Source organism: Nyctibius grandis, chromosome 9, assembly GCF_013368605.1.
Source record: "Nyctibius grandis isolate bNycGra1 chromosome 9, bNycGra1.pri, whole genome shotgun sequence".
Taxonomy (NCBI): Eukaryota; Metazoa; Chordata; class Aves; order Nyctibiiformes; family Nyctibiidae; genus Nyctibius; species Nyctibius grandis.
In genome coordinates, this window is record NC_090666.1 from 42,622,777 (window position 1) to 42,636,727 (window position 13,951).

A 13,951-nucleotide genomic window follows, 5' to 3' on the forward strand; every position below is an offset into this window, starting at 1 on the left:
ATATCAAAGCAGTTACTTTATGCAGTTAGTCTTCAGTCTCAAAAAAGATATTATTCAACTGACAATAAAATAAGTCAGGACTTTCTCACTTCGCTTCAGTGCTGCCAAGTCTGGTCACACACAGCTTCAGGAAGAGGGGAAAGGAGCACACTGACACCAACACGCTGTGTGAAAATACAAAACTTCCCAGCCCTTTTAGCCACTACCCACTGAGAAAAAAGTTAAGGTCTGTGCAATCCTTACCCGGCTGGTCATGTAAACAGGATAGACAGCCTTTTTGTTTTGCTTTCCTTTTCCAATGAGTGAGGTTTCCCTCACAAAAAGTAATACAATTTCAGCCAACGCTGAAAATGTCCTGCCACGTTTGATACGAGCGCTAGGGCCTCTAAGATCTGTGGGTGATGATTTGGAAAAAACCTCCTAACTGTATGTACATGCGAGCACGCCTCTGCTAGGACGTAAAGTTCTGGGCCCCCCAGTTCAAGAAAGATAAGGAACTGCTGGAGAGAGTCCAGCGGAGGGGTATGGGGATGGTCAGAGGGCTGGAGCATCTCTGCTACGAGGAGAGGCTGAGGGAGCTGGGGCTGTTCAGCTGGAGAAGAGCAGACTGAGGGGGGATCTTATCAACACTTAGGGGTGGGTGTCAAGAGGAGGGGACCAGACTCTTCTCAGTGGTGCCCAGTGACAGGACAAGGGGCAACGGGCACAAGCTGAAACATGGGAAGTTCCATCTGAATACGAGGAGGAACTTCTTTACTGTGAGGGTGGCAGAGCCCTGGCACAGGCTGCCCAGGGAGGGGGGGAGTCTCCTTCTCTGGAGATATTCAAAACCTGCCTGGACATGACCCTGTGCAACGTGCTCTGGGTGACCCTGCTTTGGCCAGGGTTGGAGTTGATGATGTCCAGAGGTGCCTTCCAGCCCCAACCAGGCTGGGAGTCTGTAAAGACTCTTTGGGAGAGGCAGCAGAAGTTTCCTCTGAATTTTACTTGAAGAACGGTGAAATACACCCGCTTCGGGGCACATTTCAACAATCACTCACGGCGGGGACATGGCGGCACCGCGCGCTCCCCTCAGCGCCGCTTCCCGCCTCCCCCGTCAGGCGACGAGGAGCCGCCCCCCCGCACCTGCCCGCCCCTCCCGCTCGGCGCCCGCTGCGGGGACACCCCCCTCGCCGCGTCCCCGCTCCGCCGGGCCGAGCCCCAAGTATCGCGGGAGCCGGGCGCTGCCCGCGCCGCCGCAGCCATTGGGCGGCGCGCTGGAGGAGAGGCGGCGGCTGAGGCGCGGCCACCGACCCGCCGAGGCAGCGGCGCGGAGCCGACCCCCGGCCGCGCCCTGCGGCCTCTGTCCCGCCGCGCCTCGGCGGCCATGAGGAGGAGGAGGGCGGCGGCGGCGCTGCTGAGCGCGGGGCCGCCGCTGTGGGGCTCGGCGTCCCGCCGCAGGTGAGCGGGGGGCGGCCGGGGGGCTGCCGGGGCCGGGGGGCGGCCGCCGCGCTCAGCGCCGCGGGTCCGGGGCGAGCGGAGCGCTGGGCGAGGCGCCTCGGGGATGAAGCTGTCCTTATCCCGCTGCCTTTCCCCCAGCCGCGTTTAACGTGGCGGAGAGGTTTTTAAGCAGGGATAAGCCTGACCTGAAGCACTAGACAGCGGTGTATGACAAACTGTGGTTCCATCCGAGCCCTGGCATGCGGTTTTCTCCTTAATGAACTAATTATCTCCGCTTTTTGAGGTTGCAGGGGGAGAGGTAAGTGGCACTGGAAGGCTAAGTTAGAGTATATTTACGGTGGAGCTGGAATAACGGTTTGGGCTGTGAATTTCGAGCTCTCTGGAAGCCCACGAGCTTTTTCTTGCCGTGTTTCCCAACGCTGTCTGAGCACCGAGCTGGCAGGGCGAAACGCTGGAGGATGTTACTGGCCACTTATTTCGTGTGAGTGTAAACAAACCCCGGTGTAAATGAGGCTTGGCACAGCTGTTGTGAAGCTAGGGTATTTCTTCAGAATATTATAAAGTTAGGATGGCAACTGTTTTCCCAAGAATTGGGTAAAAACTTCTTCGGAGCTAACAGAAAATACAGTTTATTGTACAGTTTTTGATAGGAAATTTTATCAATCTGACATAGTAAAGAAAAAAATAACTGCTAGAGCTGCTGTTATTTCCTCTTTGTTGCAAAATGAGAATGGGCTGAATATTTGGGTGCTCCTGAGTGACTGGAAATGGTGAGAGAAAAGATTGAGAGATTAAAACATGCTCAGAATTATGTCGAGGAAAGTAAGAGGCAAAGATTATTTTAACTGATTGATGGCTACTGGGCTTTGAGGACAGAGATGAGGCCTTAAAGCTAGTATTTTTTCTTCAGGTAGTCTTTATTTAGGTTTTTTTTTAAAGATTTTCCTACTGTTGTGCCCTTGCTTGATAGCACATCTGATTCCCGGTGATCTTGATGATCTGCATTCATCAGTAAAACCATGCAAAGGTGCTAAGGCTAATGAGGACAGTTAAAAAACCTAATATCACTGGAAAAGTAGTGCTTTATCTTCTGATGGTTTTTTTTAGCTAGGCTTTACGTTTTTTTTTTTCTTGTTTATAAAAAGTGGTTTTGGGTGGCATTAAACTGAGTGTGTGTAACATGGCATAAATTTGGATTCCCCTGGGGTTAGTTTTTTGAGGTTTAGAAGGGATTTCTTCGCTGAAGCAGTATTCTGAGGAGCAAAGCGTGTCCTGTATCTTCCCATCTCTGTGTCGTACGTGAGTGATCAGTGTTTGCAAGTTCCCCAGGATGAGTGTGTGCTCTCAGGAGATGCTGATGCTGGTAGAACAGGGTGGAAAGCCAGACTGGCAGTCTCCTGTTTGACTGCGGATGAGCTTTAAGAAAATACCAGTGTAAACAACTGTGCCTTTTGGGCACAAATGAAGACTGAAGGGAAGGATGTAAGCTTACACGGTTCTGGGATTTATGTCTGTTAACACCTGCCTACCCTGGAAAAAAACATGGTTCTTCCTGAATGTTTATGAAGAGGAGAGATGGAATAGCTGTTCCCACCATCCATACCCCCCAAAACTCTATTACTATGAGAGAATAAGCTGTGAAAAACATTCTTTTTCAACCATAGCAAAAGCTTGTGACCATTTTATATTTGGGAATGTGCAAAATCGGGTCGTGTTACTTTCCTTGTAATATTAAGGGCAGTTGTTTTGGGTTCAGGCAAAATACAGTACAGGACTAACTAACCCCGCTGTCAGATGACAGAAAAATTAAGGCCAAAGAAGAAATGCAGAATTGTTTGGAAGTAAGGAACTAGGAAACCTTGTAATATTTTTCTATGTAAGACACAATTCTAGTGTGGTTTTGTACCTTAACAGGTGAATTCAAGAGAATATTTTTGCTGAAAATATGGGAGAACTGAGTTCCATGTGGCTGTACATCACTTTTATGAGTGTAGGACAATATGGTTTGTTCTTTTTTAAATCCAGTCTAGTGAGAGCTGTGCACTTTTAACAAACCTGCTTTTGTCAAAAACTCTGAGATGAGTTTAAAAAAGAAGGATGGGCAGTGCATAATATACTACTTCTGTGATGGTCAGTTCTAAGTTAGAGTAAGTAGGGTGTGACAACTTATTGGTTGGCAAAAGTGGCCTTCTTAGTGTTCCCAAACTGCTTTTTTTCAAGACTCTTGTTCTGTTGGATTGGAAGAAGTGAGGGAGTTCTGATTTCCCAGCGTCACCAATGAGTTCCTTTGGCCTTGGTATGTAGAAAAAAGAACCAACAAGTGCTTCTCTTCACCAAGTAGGTGAAACACATGTTTTCCATTGCTGCAGGTGTTCCCTGGTGGGTACATCCTCCCAGCTCCTGTCAGCAGGAATGCCTTACGGTCGCTGTTTGCTCGACTGATCTTCAGGTTTGAGGTGGTGACTACTCATGACTATAGGAGACTGTCAGAGGTTCATGGGGAAATCCTCTGGTACATGGCTACAGCTGCTTGGGCTGTGTTCTTCCTCGGATACTTGTTCCATAGCGTTATCCCTGGTCGCTGCATCACTGCCTGACTTGGTCCAGCATTTTGCTCTGGTTTGAAGAGCTACAAAACTGGCCCTGGATGGTATCTGTCAAGTTCTCAATACCACTCAAGTACTTGTTGCTTTTTAGTTTCACTGGTGTGTGGGAGAGCACCCACCACCTGAAACCAGAATAAATATAGTCAGATTCGTCTGCTAATTAGCTGTGATGAGGTTGTGCAGCAGCTTGCAAGGGGATACCTGCCTGTCGCCTGGTGGGGTGGGCAGTGTAGGTTAGAGAGGGGAGATACCAGGTCTGACTGTCAAGGCAAGGAGAAACCTGTGAGGTTGGTGACCATAATCCTCTGATTTGTTTATATCTGTTACTACATGGGCTGTGCTTTGGGGAAAGAATGTGGAAAAAAGGAGTGAGAGGAGAACTTTGCGTTTCTTCTGTGAACTTCCAATGCCTTATAGCACCTGGGATTGTCTTCTGATATTTGGGTATTGAGTTTATGCCCCATATTCTTTGAGGGTTGGCTTTTTTTTTTCAGTTGGCTTTATGTTTTTAGTGCTTTGCGCCAACACATTGGTAGAAACAGCCTGTTTAGTACAAGATTGGTATCTGAAGGGATGGGCTTAAAGAAGGGAGTAAACCCAGATGAATTCCTCACAAATTTGACATCATTTGCAGGTGAAGTCGTTTGTGGTGAGGTGACTCTGAACACAAAAAGCTCTTCTTGTCTGGGTATTGGGGATGTGGTGCTTTGAGGTATCGATCCTGGGAGAAACTGGTAGTCTGAACAAAGCAACACAAAATAAGGGGTAGGCTTTTATTACAGAGAAGTTTGGTTAGAGGAATTAATAAGTCTTTTCCACTTTAATTTCTGAGTCATGGAAATGCATTTTAAAATGAAGAATAGGTCTATTTTTAAATGTCAAGCAGCCTATTTCAGGGAAGGAGAGAGGGGGAGAAACAAATTCTGAAAACACAACGCTGGATCGCTCTAACTAGAGGTCCCTGATTATTTTTTCTTTTTTTTTTTTTTCCTTCTTACTGAATGTGAAAAACCTTCCTGTATTGATCTTGGAGATTGAAGAACTTATAATGCTAGAACTGTCAGATAGCTGTGCATGAATTAATAAACTGCTTGTGGTATTAAATGATGATTCATGGTTTTTGGAGAGTATATATTAAGGTTTGGTTAGGTCAATAGGCAAAATATATTTTAAATATATTTATTTTTAAATTAAGGTATGCCTTAGAATGATAGGGTTGCAAACCTTAACAGTTTTTAAAGCAAGCTTGCCTCTTCAGTTTTTTAATAACTACTCTCATAGCAACTCTGATTAATTTATAATGCGATGTAGCACAGTTTACTCAAAGCTTAAGCAGTGGATTTCAGCTCGTTAGATCCTCTTCCACGATACCACGGGGCTGGTCTGCAAAGGTGCAGTTGGGTTTTAACAGAGTTTTGTCAGTTCACGCTGGCTAATTGCCATTCGGTGCAGTACTGCCTGCCTTGGACTCTGATTCTGCAGCAGAGACTGGCAAAAATAATAATGCCAAATCTTTCTGTGACCGGCGCTTAAATATTCTTGCTGTCTGTTTTTGCTCCTGCAGCTTCAGTGAATCACAGGAAAGCTACGAGAAACAGTCACGTTCACCCTTTGATTTGTTAGAGGTGAAGGCTGGAGGTTTGAGATGAGCTGAGCTCTGCTCTGCCTCCCTTAGGTGTGAAAAAGACAGTTGTGATCGCTCTTATTTCTGCTTGGGAATTTCTGCCAGCAAACTTCTTTCTGGTTACTCTTCAGCTGACCTACCCATCTTCTGCAGAGGTTGGATCCAGATGGCTCTGGCAGAGCAGATGTATGCTATAGATCAGCTCTGAAAGGTTGCAACACTACTTTATGGACGCTTTTACTACTGAGTTACATTCATGTTTTAAAAATTAAGTATTCTGCTACTGTCACAAGCTCAGTGTTCATTAGTATGTGTGTCACTTGAGTGTCAAATCACAGAATCAACCAGGTTGGAAGAGCCCTCTGGGATCATCGAGTCCAACCATGGCCCTGACACCACCATGGCAACTAGACCAGGGCACTAAGTGCCATGTCCAGCCTTTTCTTAAACCCCTCCAGAGATGGGGACTCCACCACCTCCCTGGGCAGCCCCTTCCAATGGCTAATGACCCTTGCTGAGAAGAAATGCTTCCTCATGTCCAACCTGAACCTCCCCTATAACAAGGATATGTCACTTGAGTGTCGAATGTTGCGTTACAACAAGGATCTGTCAACAGCAGTAATTTAATATGTCTGAATTAACTTGTTCATAGAAACATCTGGTATTCTCATACACAGTTCTCTCGTGGTCAGTATCATATCTATGGCCATCCTGCGGGTTCTATTTCTTTGCCTTTAGCCTAAATTCTTTCAAGCACGTACGAGAGGAACCCTTGAAAGGCTGTGAATTGAGATGCTCGCTAACGTATAGAGATGTCAAACGGGATAGATTTCAGTGCTGGCTGAGGTGTTAAGTTGCATACGTTAAAAGAATGGTCTGTGTGACAAATAACAGCTTCGCTAGGAAACGCAGCGTGCACTGAGGCAACGAGATGCCTCAGTGAAATAATGAAAAGGCAGGAAATTACCAGTGGAGTCATAGCCGTGGTGTAACGCCATCCACTTACTCATGTTTCTGTGCGCCTGCCATCTGAAGGCTGTGCACAGGAATGGATATGTGCCCCAAAAGGTCAAACAGGGCAGTTTTCTGCCCCCCTCAAGTGTATTTTTTCCCCCCCAATACTGCTAGTTTAGAGGGATGCAAAGGAAGAGAGGAGGAGGAGGAGTTCTGGTTAGTTCGGTGCTGTGCAGAGGTGTCTGGGGAAATGGTGTCTGTGGAAATGTGCAGCTGTGTACGGAGAGATGTGATCAAATCTACACTCTAAGACACCCCTATGACTAACGGGTTATCAGGAGCAGGCGTTTCTGAGTCTGCTTTTCAGCGGTGAAGCATTGCACCCATGGCGTGTGCGACTTCACTGCGGTAAGAACCGTGGTGTGCTTTGGAGACACAGCTCCATCCCGTGCCCTCTGAGCAGGCGAGGCGCCGTGGTGGCAGTGCAGGTGTCGCTGGGGCGGGTTGTGCTGTGTTTTCTGTTCCTTTACTGCTGGCATCGTCCTGTTCATAGAATCACAGAGTGGTTTGGGTTGGAAGGGACCTTAAAGACCATTCAGTTCCAGCCCCCTGCCACGGGCAGGGATACCTTCCACCAGACCAGGTTGCTCCAAGCCCCATCTAACCTGGCCTTGAACACTGCCAGGGAGGGGGCAGCCACAGCTTCTCTGGGCAACCTGGGCCAGGGTCTCACCACCTCACAGCAAAGAATTTCTTCCTCAGATCTCATCTCAATCTCCCCTCTTTCAGTTTAAAACTGTTCCCCCTCGTCCTGTCACTCCTTGCCCTCGTAAAAAGCCCCTCTCCCGCTTTCCTGTAGCCCCTTCAGGTACTGGAAGGTGCTAGAAGGTCTCCCTGGAGCCTTCTCTTCTCCAGGCTGAACAGCCCCAACTCTCTCAGCCTGTCTCCAGAGCAGAGGGGCTCCAGCCCTCTGAGCATCTCTGTGGCCTCCTCTGGACTCGCTCCAACAGCTCCGTGTCCTTCTTCTGTTGGGCCCCAGAGCTGGACGCAGCACTGCAGGGGGGGGTCTCCCGAGAGCGGGGCAGAGGGGCAGAATCCCCTCCCTCGCCCTGCTGGCCACGCTGCTGGGGATGCAGCCCAGGACACGGGTGGCTTTCTGGGCTGCCAGCGCACGTTGCCGGCTCACGGTGAGCTTCTCGTCACCCATCACCCCCAAGTCCTTCTCCTCAGGGCTGCTCTCTTCATCATGCTGTCGGTTACAGCTCTTCTAGCATATAGCAAAGGTTGTCCAAGTGTGTCCTGAGCCGGAGGCAGAAGCAGCCCTTCTCCTGTGGGGTGCCGGCGGGATTCCTGGGTGTTGCGTTATCCCTCTTGGTGCTGCCCAGTGCGTCCCCTCCGCTGCCAGCAGGTCCCACGTCGCTGTCAGGCGCTGTGGGCTGGGCTCGGGGGAGGCTGGAGGAGCTGGGAACCACCCAGCAGCAGAGGAAACTAATCCCTTCCCCTCCCTGAGAGCAAGCCCTAAACCTCCCTAGGGTCTGGAAAGCCAGGCTGGTGTGAGCGGGGCTCTGAGCAGCCTGGCCTGGTTGAAGGTGTCCCTGTCGCTGCAGGGGGGTGGAGTAGGTGGCCTTTAACAGGCCCTTCCCACCCAAATGATGCTCTGAGTTACTGGTGCTGCGTCTGGGGAGGGATGGGAAAGCAGGGAGCAGCGCGGGGGCTTTGGGCAGAGCCTGGGACCCAGGGGAGCAGCCCCCCCGGTTGCTAGGCAACCGCTGCCTGATGCTGCACCACCGCGCTCTGCCTGCGTGCAGATGTGGCCACATCTGGCAAAGGGAGGAGGTGTAGCATTCCTCTTCGCATCCTGTGCCTGTTCATATAATGCGTGGTAGATTAAGCTGCGTTTTTGTCGGCCCTAGCTCCTGTAGGCACTTCGTTAAGCTTTTACGGCTACGTTAGGATCAACGTTGACTTGAAAAATGATATTCAGCTCTAGTCTTGATTTCATTCCATGAGAAACTGACTGTTTTTTACTTTCATAATAATAATTCGCAGTTTGTATCCTTTCTATCTAAGCATCTAGACATCGTTGGTTGGTTTTGGTGTTCCTAGGAGTGTAGGTGGTGAACACAAGCTGCTTTGCACAGGTTGCAGTCTCACAGGTTTGGGAGATCAGATTGAGGTCAGAGTAGTTTTGATATGAGTTTGGGGGATGTAATCACCGTTCTAGGATGTAGATGGACTCTGGGCCTCTAACTGTGCCTCTATATTAAATGAGTAAAAGTGCTGAGTGGTGAATCAGGCAATTCTGATTTTCTTTGCAGGAGCTAGTGGAGTGGGAGTCAGCCTCTTCTCCCAGGCAACCAGCGACAGGACAAGAGGACACAGCCTCAAGCTTGGCCAGGGGAGGTTCAGGTTGGCCATTAGGAAGCATTTCTTCTCAGCAAGGGTCATTAGCCATTGGAAGGGGCTGCCCAGGGAGGTGGTGGAGTCACCATCTCTGGAGGGGTTGAAGAAAAGCCTGGCCATGGCACTTAGTGCCCTGGTCTAGTTGCCATGGTGGTGTCAGGGCAATGGTTGGACTCGATGATCCCAGAGGGCTCTTCCAACCTGAGTGATTCTGTGAACTTTTGTAAGCAGTTTGCTTCTGTCTTGCTCAAGGTTTAGGACACTTAATTCATATTGAGTCTTAGAGTGGCAACAGATTAAGGGGCCGTTCAAGGATGTGCTTTCAGTTGACGCCTTAGATGGAATTTTAACGTGCAGCGTATTTGCTGTTTTAATATTTACAGTCTGATAAGTCACAGGACATGAAGCTGATGCTTAGCACTTAACAGGCCACTCTTTCTGCTTCGAGAATTGGGCCTTTTGTTGAGTCCATGCACTAACGTGGGCTCCACATCAGACTTCCAAGGGTGTGACTCCAGGAGCAATCACCAGGGGAGCAGAACTGGTGAAGGCTTTTCAAAGTCTTGGCCTCAGGCTGTGCTGCCATTCTTTCTACAGAAGGGATAATATTTTTTTAATCTCACAAGAGATATTGTGAAAGTGAATTAAAAGCTTTGGAGGTGACTGGGTAGGGGAGTGATGAATGCTGTGGCTTTGAGCCCCTGAGATAATTAAATACAGTTCATTCTCTGCGTGGCTTGGCTGGTATGAAATAAAAAGGGCAGGGGGCCGTGTGGTGAGTTACAGAAATAAATACTGAACAACTGCCTTGTTTTACCACATCTGATCTGCTCTGTGCTCTCGGTGAAAGCGGGCTCTGCAGAGGGGGGATTTTTTTTTAGTACATGAGAAAGGCAAGTCAAGGTTTTGCAGCTCTATTCAATCCTGCAACCTCCGTAACTTCTCTTACCACAGCATTTTATTGTGGCAGTTTTAGGAAAAGCTGGCAGTGCAGATGACTTCTAAATCTGCATTCTGTTTTCTGTTACAAAACCATGTTTTTATTGCTTATAACACTGCCAAACTGCAGGTTTTTTTGGGGGCAGGAATTTGCCTTGCTTTATTGCTGCTACAGACTGTTTTTAAATTAGCTTTATTCCGAGAAGTGGTAGCTCAGAACTCCAGCGTATTTACAGAATCAGAATCAACCAGGTTGGAAGAGACCTCTGGGATCATCAAGTCTAACCATTGCCCTGACACCACCATGGCAACTAGACCATGGCGCTAAGTGCCATGTCCAGGCTTTTCTTAAACCCCTTCAGAGATGGTGACTCCATTTACCTTCCTTTTCCTCCTGAAAACCTTGTTGCTCTGTGTTTTAGTTAAAACCCCTGTTCCTGGAGAAGCTTCATCTCTTCTGAGGTCTGGAGGAGGGGTGTTAGGCTATAAGAATAGGTGGAATGGCTGGAGATGGTGTTTGTGTTGAGGGGTTCCTTGCGTCCCACCTGCCAGCAGTGCCTGCCGAATGTCCTTGGCTGGTGTTGCTCTGGGCTGTGGTCAGGTGGAAGGAGCCCATCAACCTGGTCTGGTGGAAGGTGTCCCTGCCCGTGGCAGGGGGTTGGAACTGGATGGTCTTTAAGGTCCCTTCCAACCCAAACCGTTCTATGATTCTATTTGAGCAGAGGCAGGAGGAGAGCCAGGCTGGGAGGGAAGAGACTGAGCTGAGCAGAGGAGCCTGGCCCTTGGAGAGAGACCAGTATGTGGAGGCAAAGAGAGAATCAACTTCTTGGAAAAGGAGGCTGGGGGTGCAGGGAAAAAGGGTGGAGAAGAGCACTGAGGGTGCTGTCTGGGCATCGGAAATAGCTGAAGGAGGAAACATTAAAAACTGGTCATGGGCCTTGGGAAATGAGAGGAGGAGGAGACACCTGATGAGAAGTTTGCTTTTCTCTCCGTGGTGGGAGAGCTGAGGACAGAGGAGACTGGGAGGGGGACTTAGGGAAGGGTGGGAAGAAGTGGGAGAGTGGCAGAGCCCTGGCTGGGTGTGTTGGTGGAAGGGCTGGGTGGTGAGGGTGTTGGAACGCCCACGTCTTGCGGGAGAAGGCGGGTGGCAGGGTCATAATGCGCGTGTGCTTTGGGAGTCACCTTGTGCTCCCCAATTCTGGCTCTTTGTGGGGTCTTTTGTTTTGTTTGGGTTTTTTTAAGTGCTTGAACTTTCAGTGGTCCTCAGGTAGCACTCATGTTTTCCTTGTGTGGTAGGAGTTGAGCAGTACACGTTCAAACGAAGCTTTCCAACATGAGTGGCTTGGGCTGCAGGTGCACAAGGGTGTCTGCACTTGGGAGGAAGGTGGAGAAATGTTGAGCACGTTTCTTATTATGGCCACAAGTCTTTGCTTTAGTTTCTTATTTACTGCTATGAAATCTTGGAAAGGCAGCCAAAGGCATGCTGCTGTTTGGTTTTTCACAGAATCACACAATCAATGAGGTTGGAAGAGCCCTCTGGGCTCATCGAGTCTAACCATTGCCCTGACACCACCATGGCAACTAGACCAGAGCACTAAGTGCCATGTCCAGGCTTTTCTTAAACCCCTCCAGAGATGGTGACTCCGCCACCTCCCTGGGCAGAAGGAAGTTCTGGGTTAGCAGCTGTTGTATCTAGTTCTTGGTGTAAACCTTTTGCATTTGATATATTTTTAAGACGTAGTCATTAAACAGTCTCTTAAGGAATCGTGACATGAAGCATTTATGGGGACTGAAAAGCATTCAAAATCCATGAGTGTATTGAGAGGAACATGGAGGTTTTGGCAGAAGTGGCCTGAGATCAGTGTCAGGTGTTCTGGACCTTGATGAAGTATCTTTCTTCTGTGTTCTATGTTATCTCAGATTGGAGAAGGAGAACATTGCTCCTATTTGCCCAGCCCTAGCTTTTTTGTTTCCAAATACTTGCTGAAAAATGCTACCTCGGCTAGTCAAAATGACTGTGAAATTTTTGTGCAAATATGAGATTCAGGGAAGGGGAAGAAAGGGAGAGGGGAGATACTTCCACCTTGAAACAGAGGTACGTGGAAAAAAATTGAATTCCCAATTATAAACCTTAATTTTATTAAAAAATCATTCTATCTGGAACGATATTTTTTCAAATTCAACTCAGCCACTTGATTGTAGAAAAATGGTCAATTAGCCTGTCTTGGTGATGGACGTGTATCCATTTGGGATTCAATATGCATGGATTTTGGCTTATTTGTTCAAATAATCCTTAATTGAAATATAAGCTAATTTGGTAATTGTTTGTAGTGAGGTTAGGTGGAGCCTGGGAGCTCTCAGGCCTGTGTGGGAGCAGTTTAGACTGAGCAGTGCCTGAATGGTTACAGATGGTATCTGGTTCTGGTTTCCACCTGGTTCCATGTATGCCCAGAGGAAGGGCTGAGCTGATCAGAGAATGTGAGGGGTTGGACCTCTGGAGATCATCGAGTCCAACCCCCTGCCAGAGCAGGACCAGTCTAGGGCAGGTCACACAGGAACGCATCCAGACGGGGCTTGAAAGTCTCCAGAGAAGGAGACTCCACAACCTCTGTGGGGAGCCTGTTCCAGTGCTCTGTAACCCTCACAGTGAAGAAGTTCTTCCTCATGTTGAGGTTGAACTTCCCGTGCTCCAGCTCACATCCATTGCCCCTTGTCCTATCGCAGGGCACAAGTGACAAGAGGTTGCTCCTTTCCTCTTGACACCCAGCCCTCAGCTATTTATACCCATTAATCAGATCCCCTCTCAGTCTTCTCTTCTCCAGACTCAAAAGCCCCAGGTCTCTCAACCTGGAACACCTGTTCCAGTCCCTTCATCATCCTCATAGCCCTCCACTGGACTCTCTCCAGTAGATCTCTGTCCCTCTTGAACTGGGGAGCCCAGAACTGAACGCAATACTCCAGGTGAGGTCTCACCAGGGTAGGGTAGAGGGGGAGGAGGACCTCCCTCGATCTGCTGGACACACTCTTCTTAATGCACCCCAGGATGCCATTGGCCTTCTTGGCCACAAGGGCACATTGCTGTCCCATGGATAACTTGTTGTCCACCAGGACTCCAAGATCCTTCTCCACGGAGCTGCTCTCTAGCAGATCCCCTCCTACCCTGGACTGGTGCATTTTATTACTCCTTCCCAGGTGCAGGACTCTGCACTTATTCTTGTTGAACCTCATGAGGTTCCTCTTTGCCCAGCTCTCCAGTCTGTCACAGAATCACAGAATGTCAGGGATTGGAAGGGACCTCGAAAGATCATCTAGTCCAATCCCCTGCCGGAGCAGCGTTACCTAGACCATATCACACAGGAACGCGTCCAGGCGGGTTTTGAATGTCTCCAGAGAAGGAGACTCCACACCCTCTCTGAGCAGCCTGTTCCAGTGTTTGGTCACCCTCACCGTAAAGAAGTTTTTCCTCATATTTCTGTGGAACCTCCTGTGTTCCAGCTTGCACCCATTGCCCTGTGTCCTGTCAAGGGATGTCACTGAGAAGAGCCTGGCTCCACCCTCATGACACTTGCCCTTTACATATTTATAAACATTAATGAGGTCACCCCTCAGTCTCCTCTTCTCCAAGCTAAAGAGACCCAGCTCCCTCAGCCTCTCCTCAGAAGGGAGATGTTCCACCCCCTTAATCATCTTCGTGGCTCTGCGCTGGACTCTCTCTAGCAGTTCCCTGTCCTTCTTGAACTGAGGGGCCCAGAACTGGACACAATACTCCAGATGCGGCCTCACCAGGGCAGAGCAGAGGGGGAGGAGAACCTCTCTTGACCTGCTGACCACACCCCTTCTAATCCACCCCAGGATGCCATTGGCCTTCTTGGCCACAAGGGCACACTGCTGGCTCATGGTCATCCTGCTGTCCACTAGGACCCCCAGGTCCCTTTCCCCTACGCTGCTCTCCAACAGGTCTGTCCCCAACTTGGACTCATACATG

At 49.0% G+C, this 13,951-nt stretch overlaps 1 protein-coding gene across 1 annotated transcript in view; it reads left to right on the forward strand.

Moving 5' to 3' along the window:
• The first annotated feature begins 1,355 nt into the window (after positions 1-1,355).
• Positions 1,356-13,951, forward strand: part of GALNT13 (polypeptide N-acetylgalactosaminyltransferase 13) — a 93,299-nt gene continuing 80,703 nt past the window's right edge. Inside the window, exon 1 of the mRNA XM_068407408.1 lies at positions 1,356-1,440. The gene's annotated coding sequence lies outside the window, so the exon portion shown is untranslated. The remainder of the gene's footprint in view (positions 1,441-13,951) is intronic.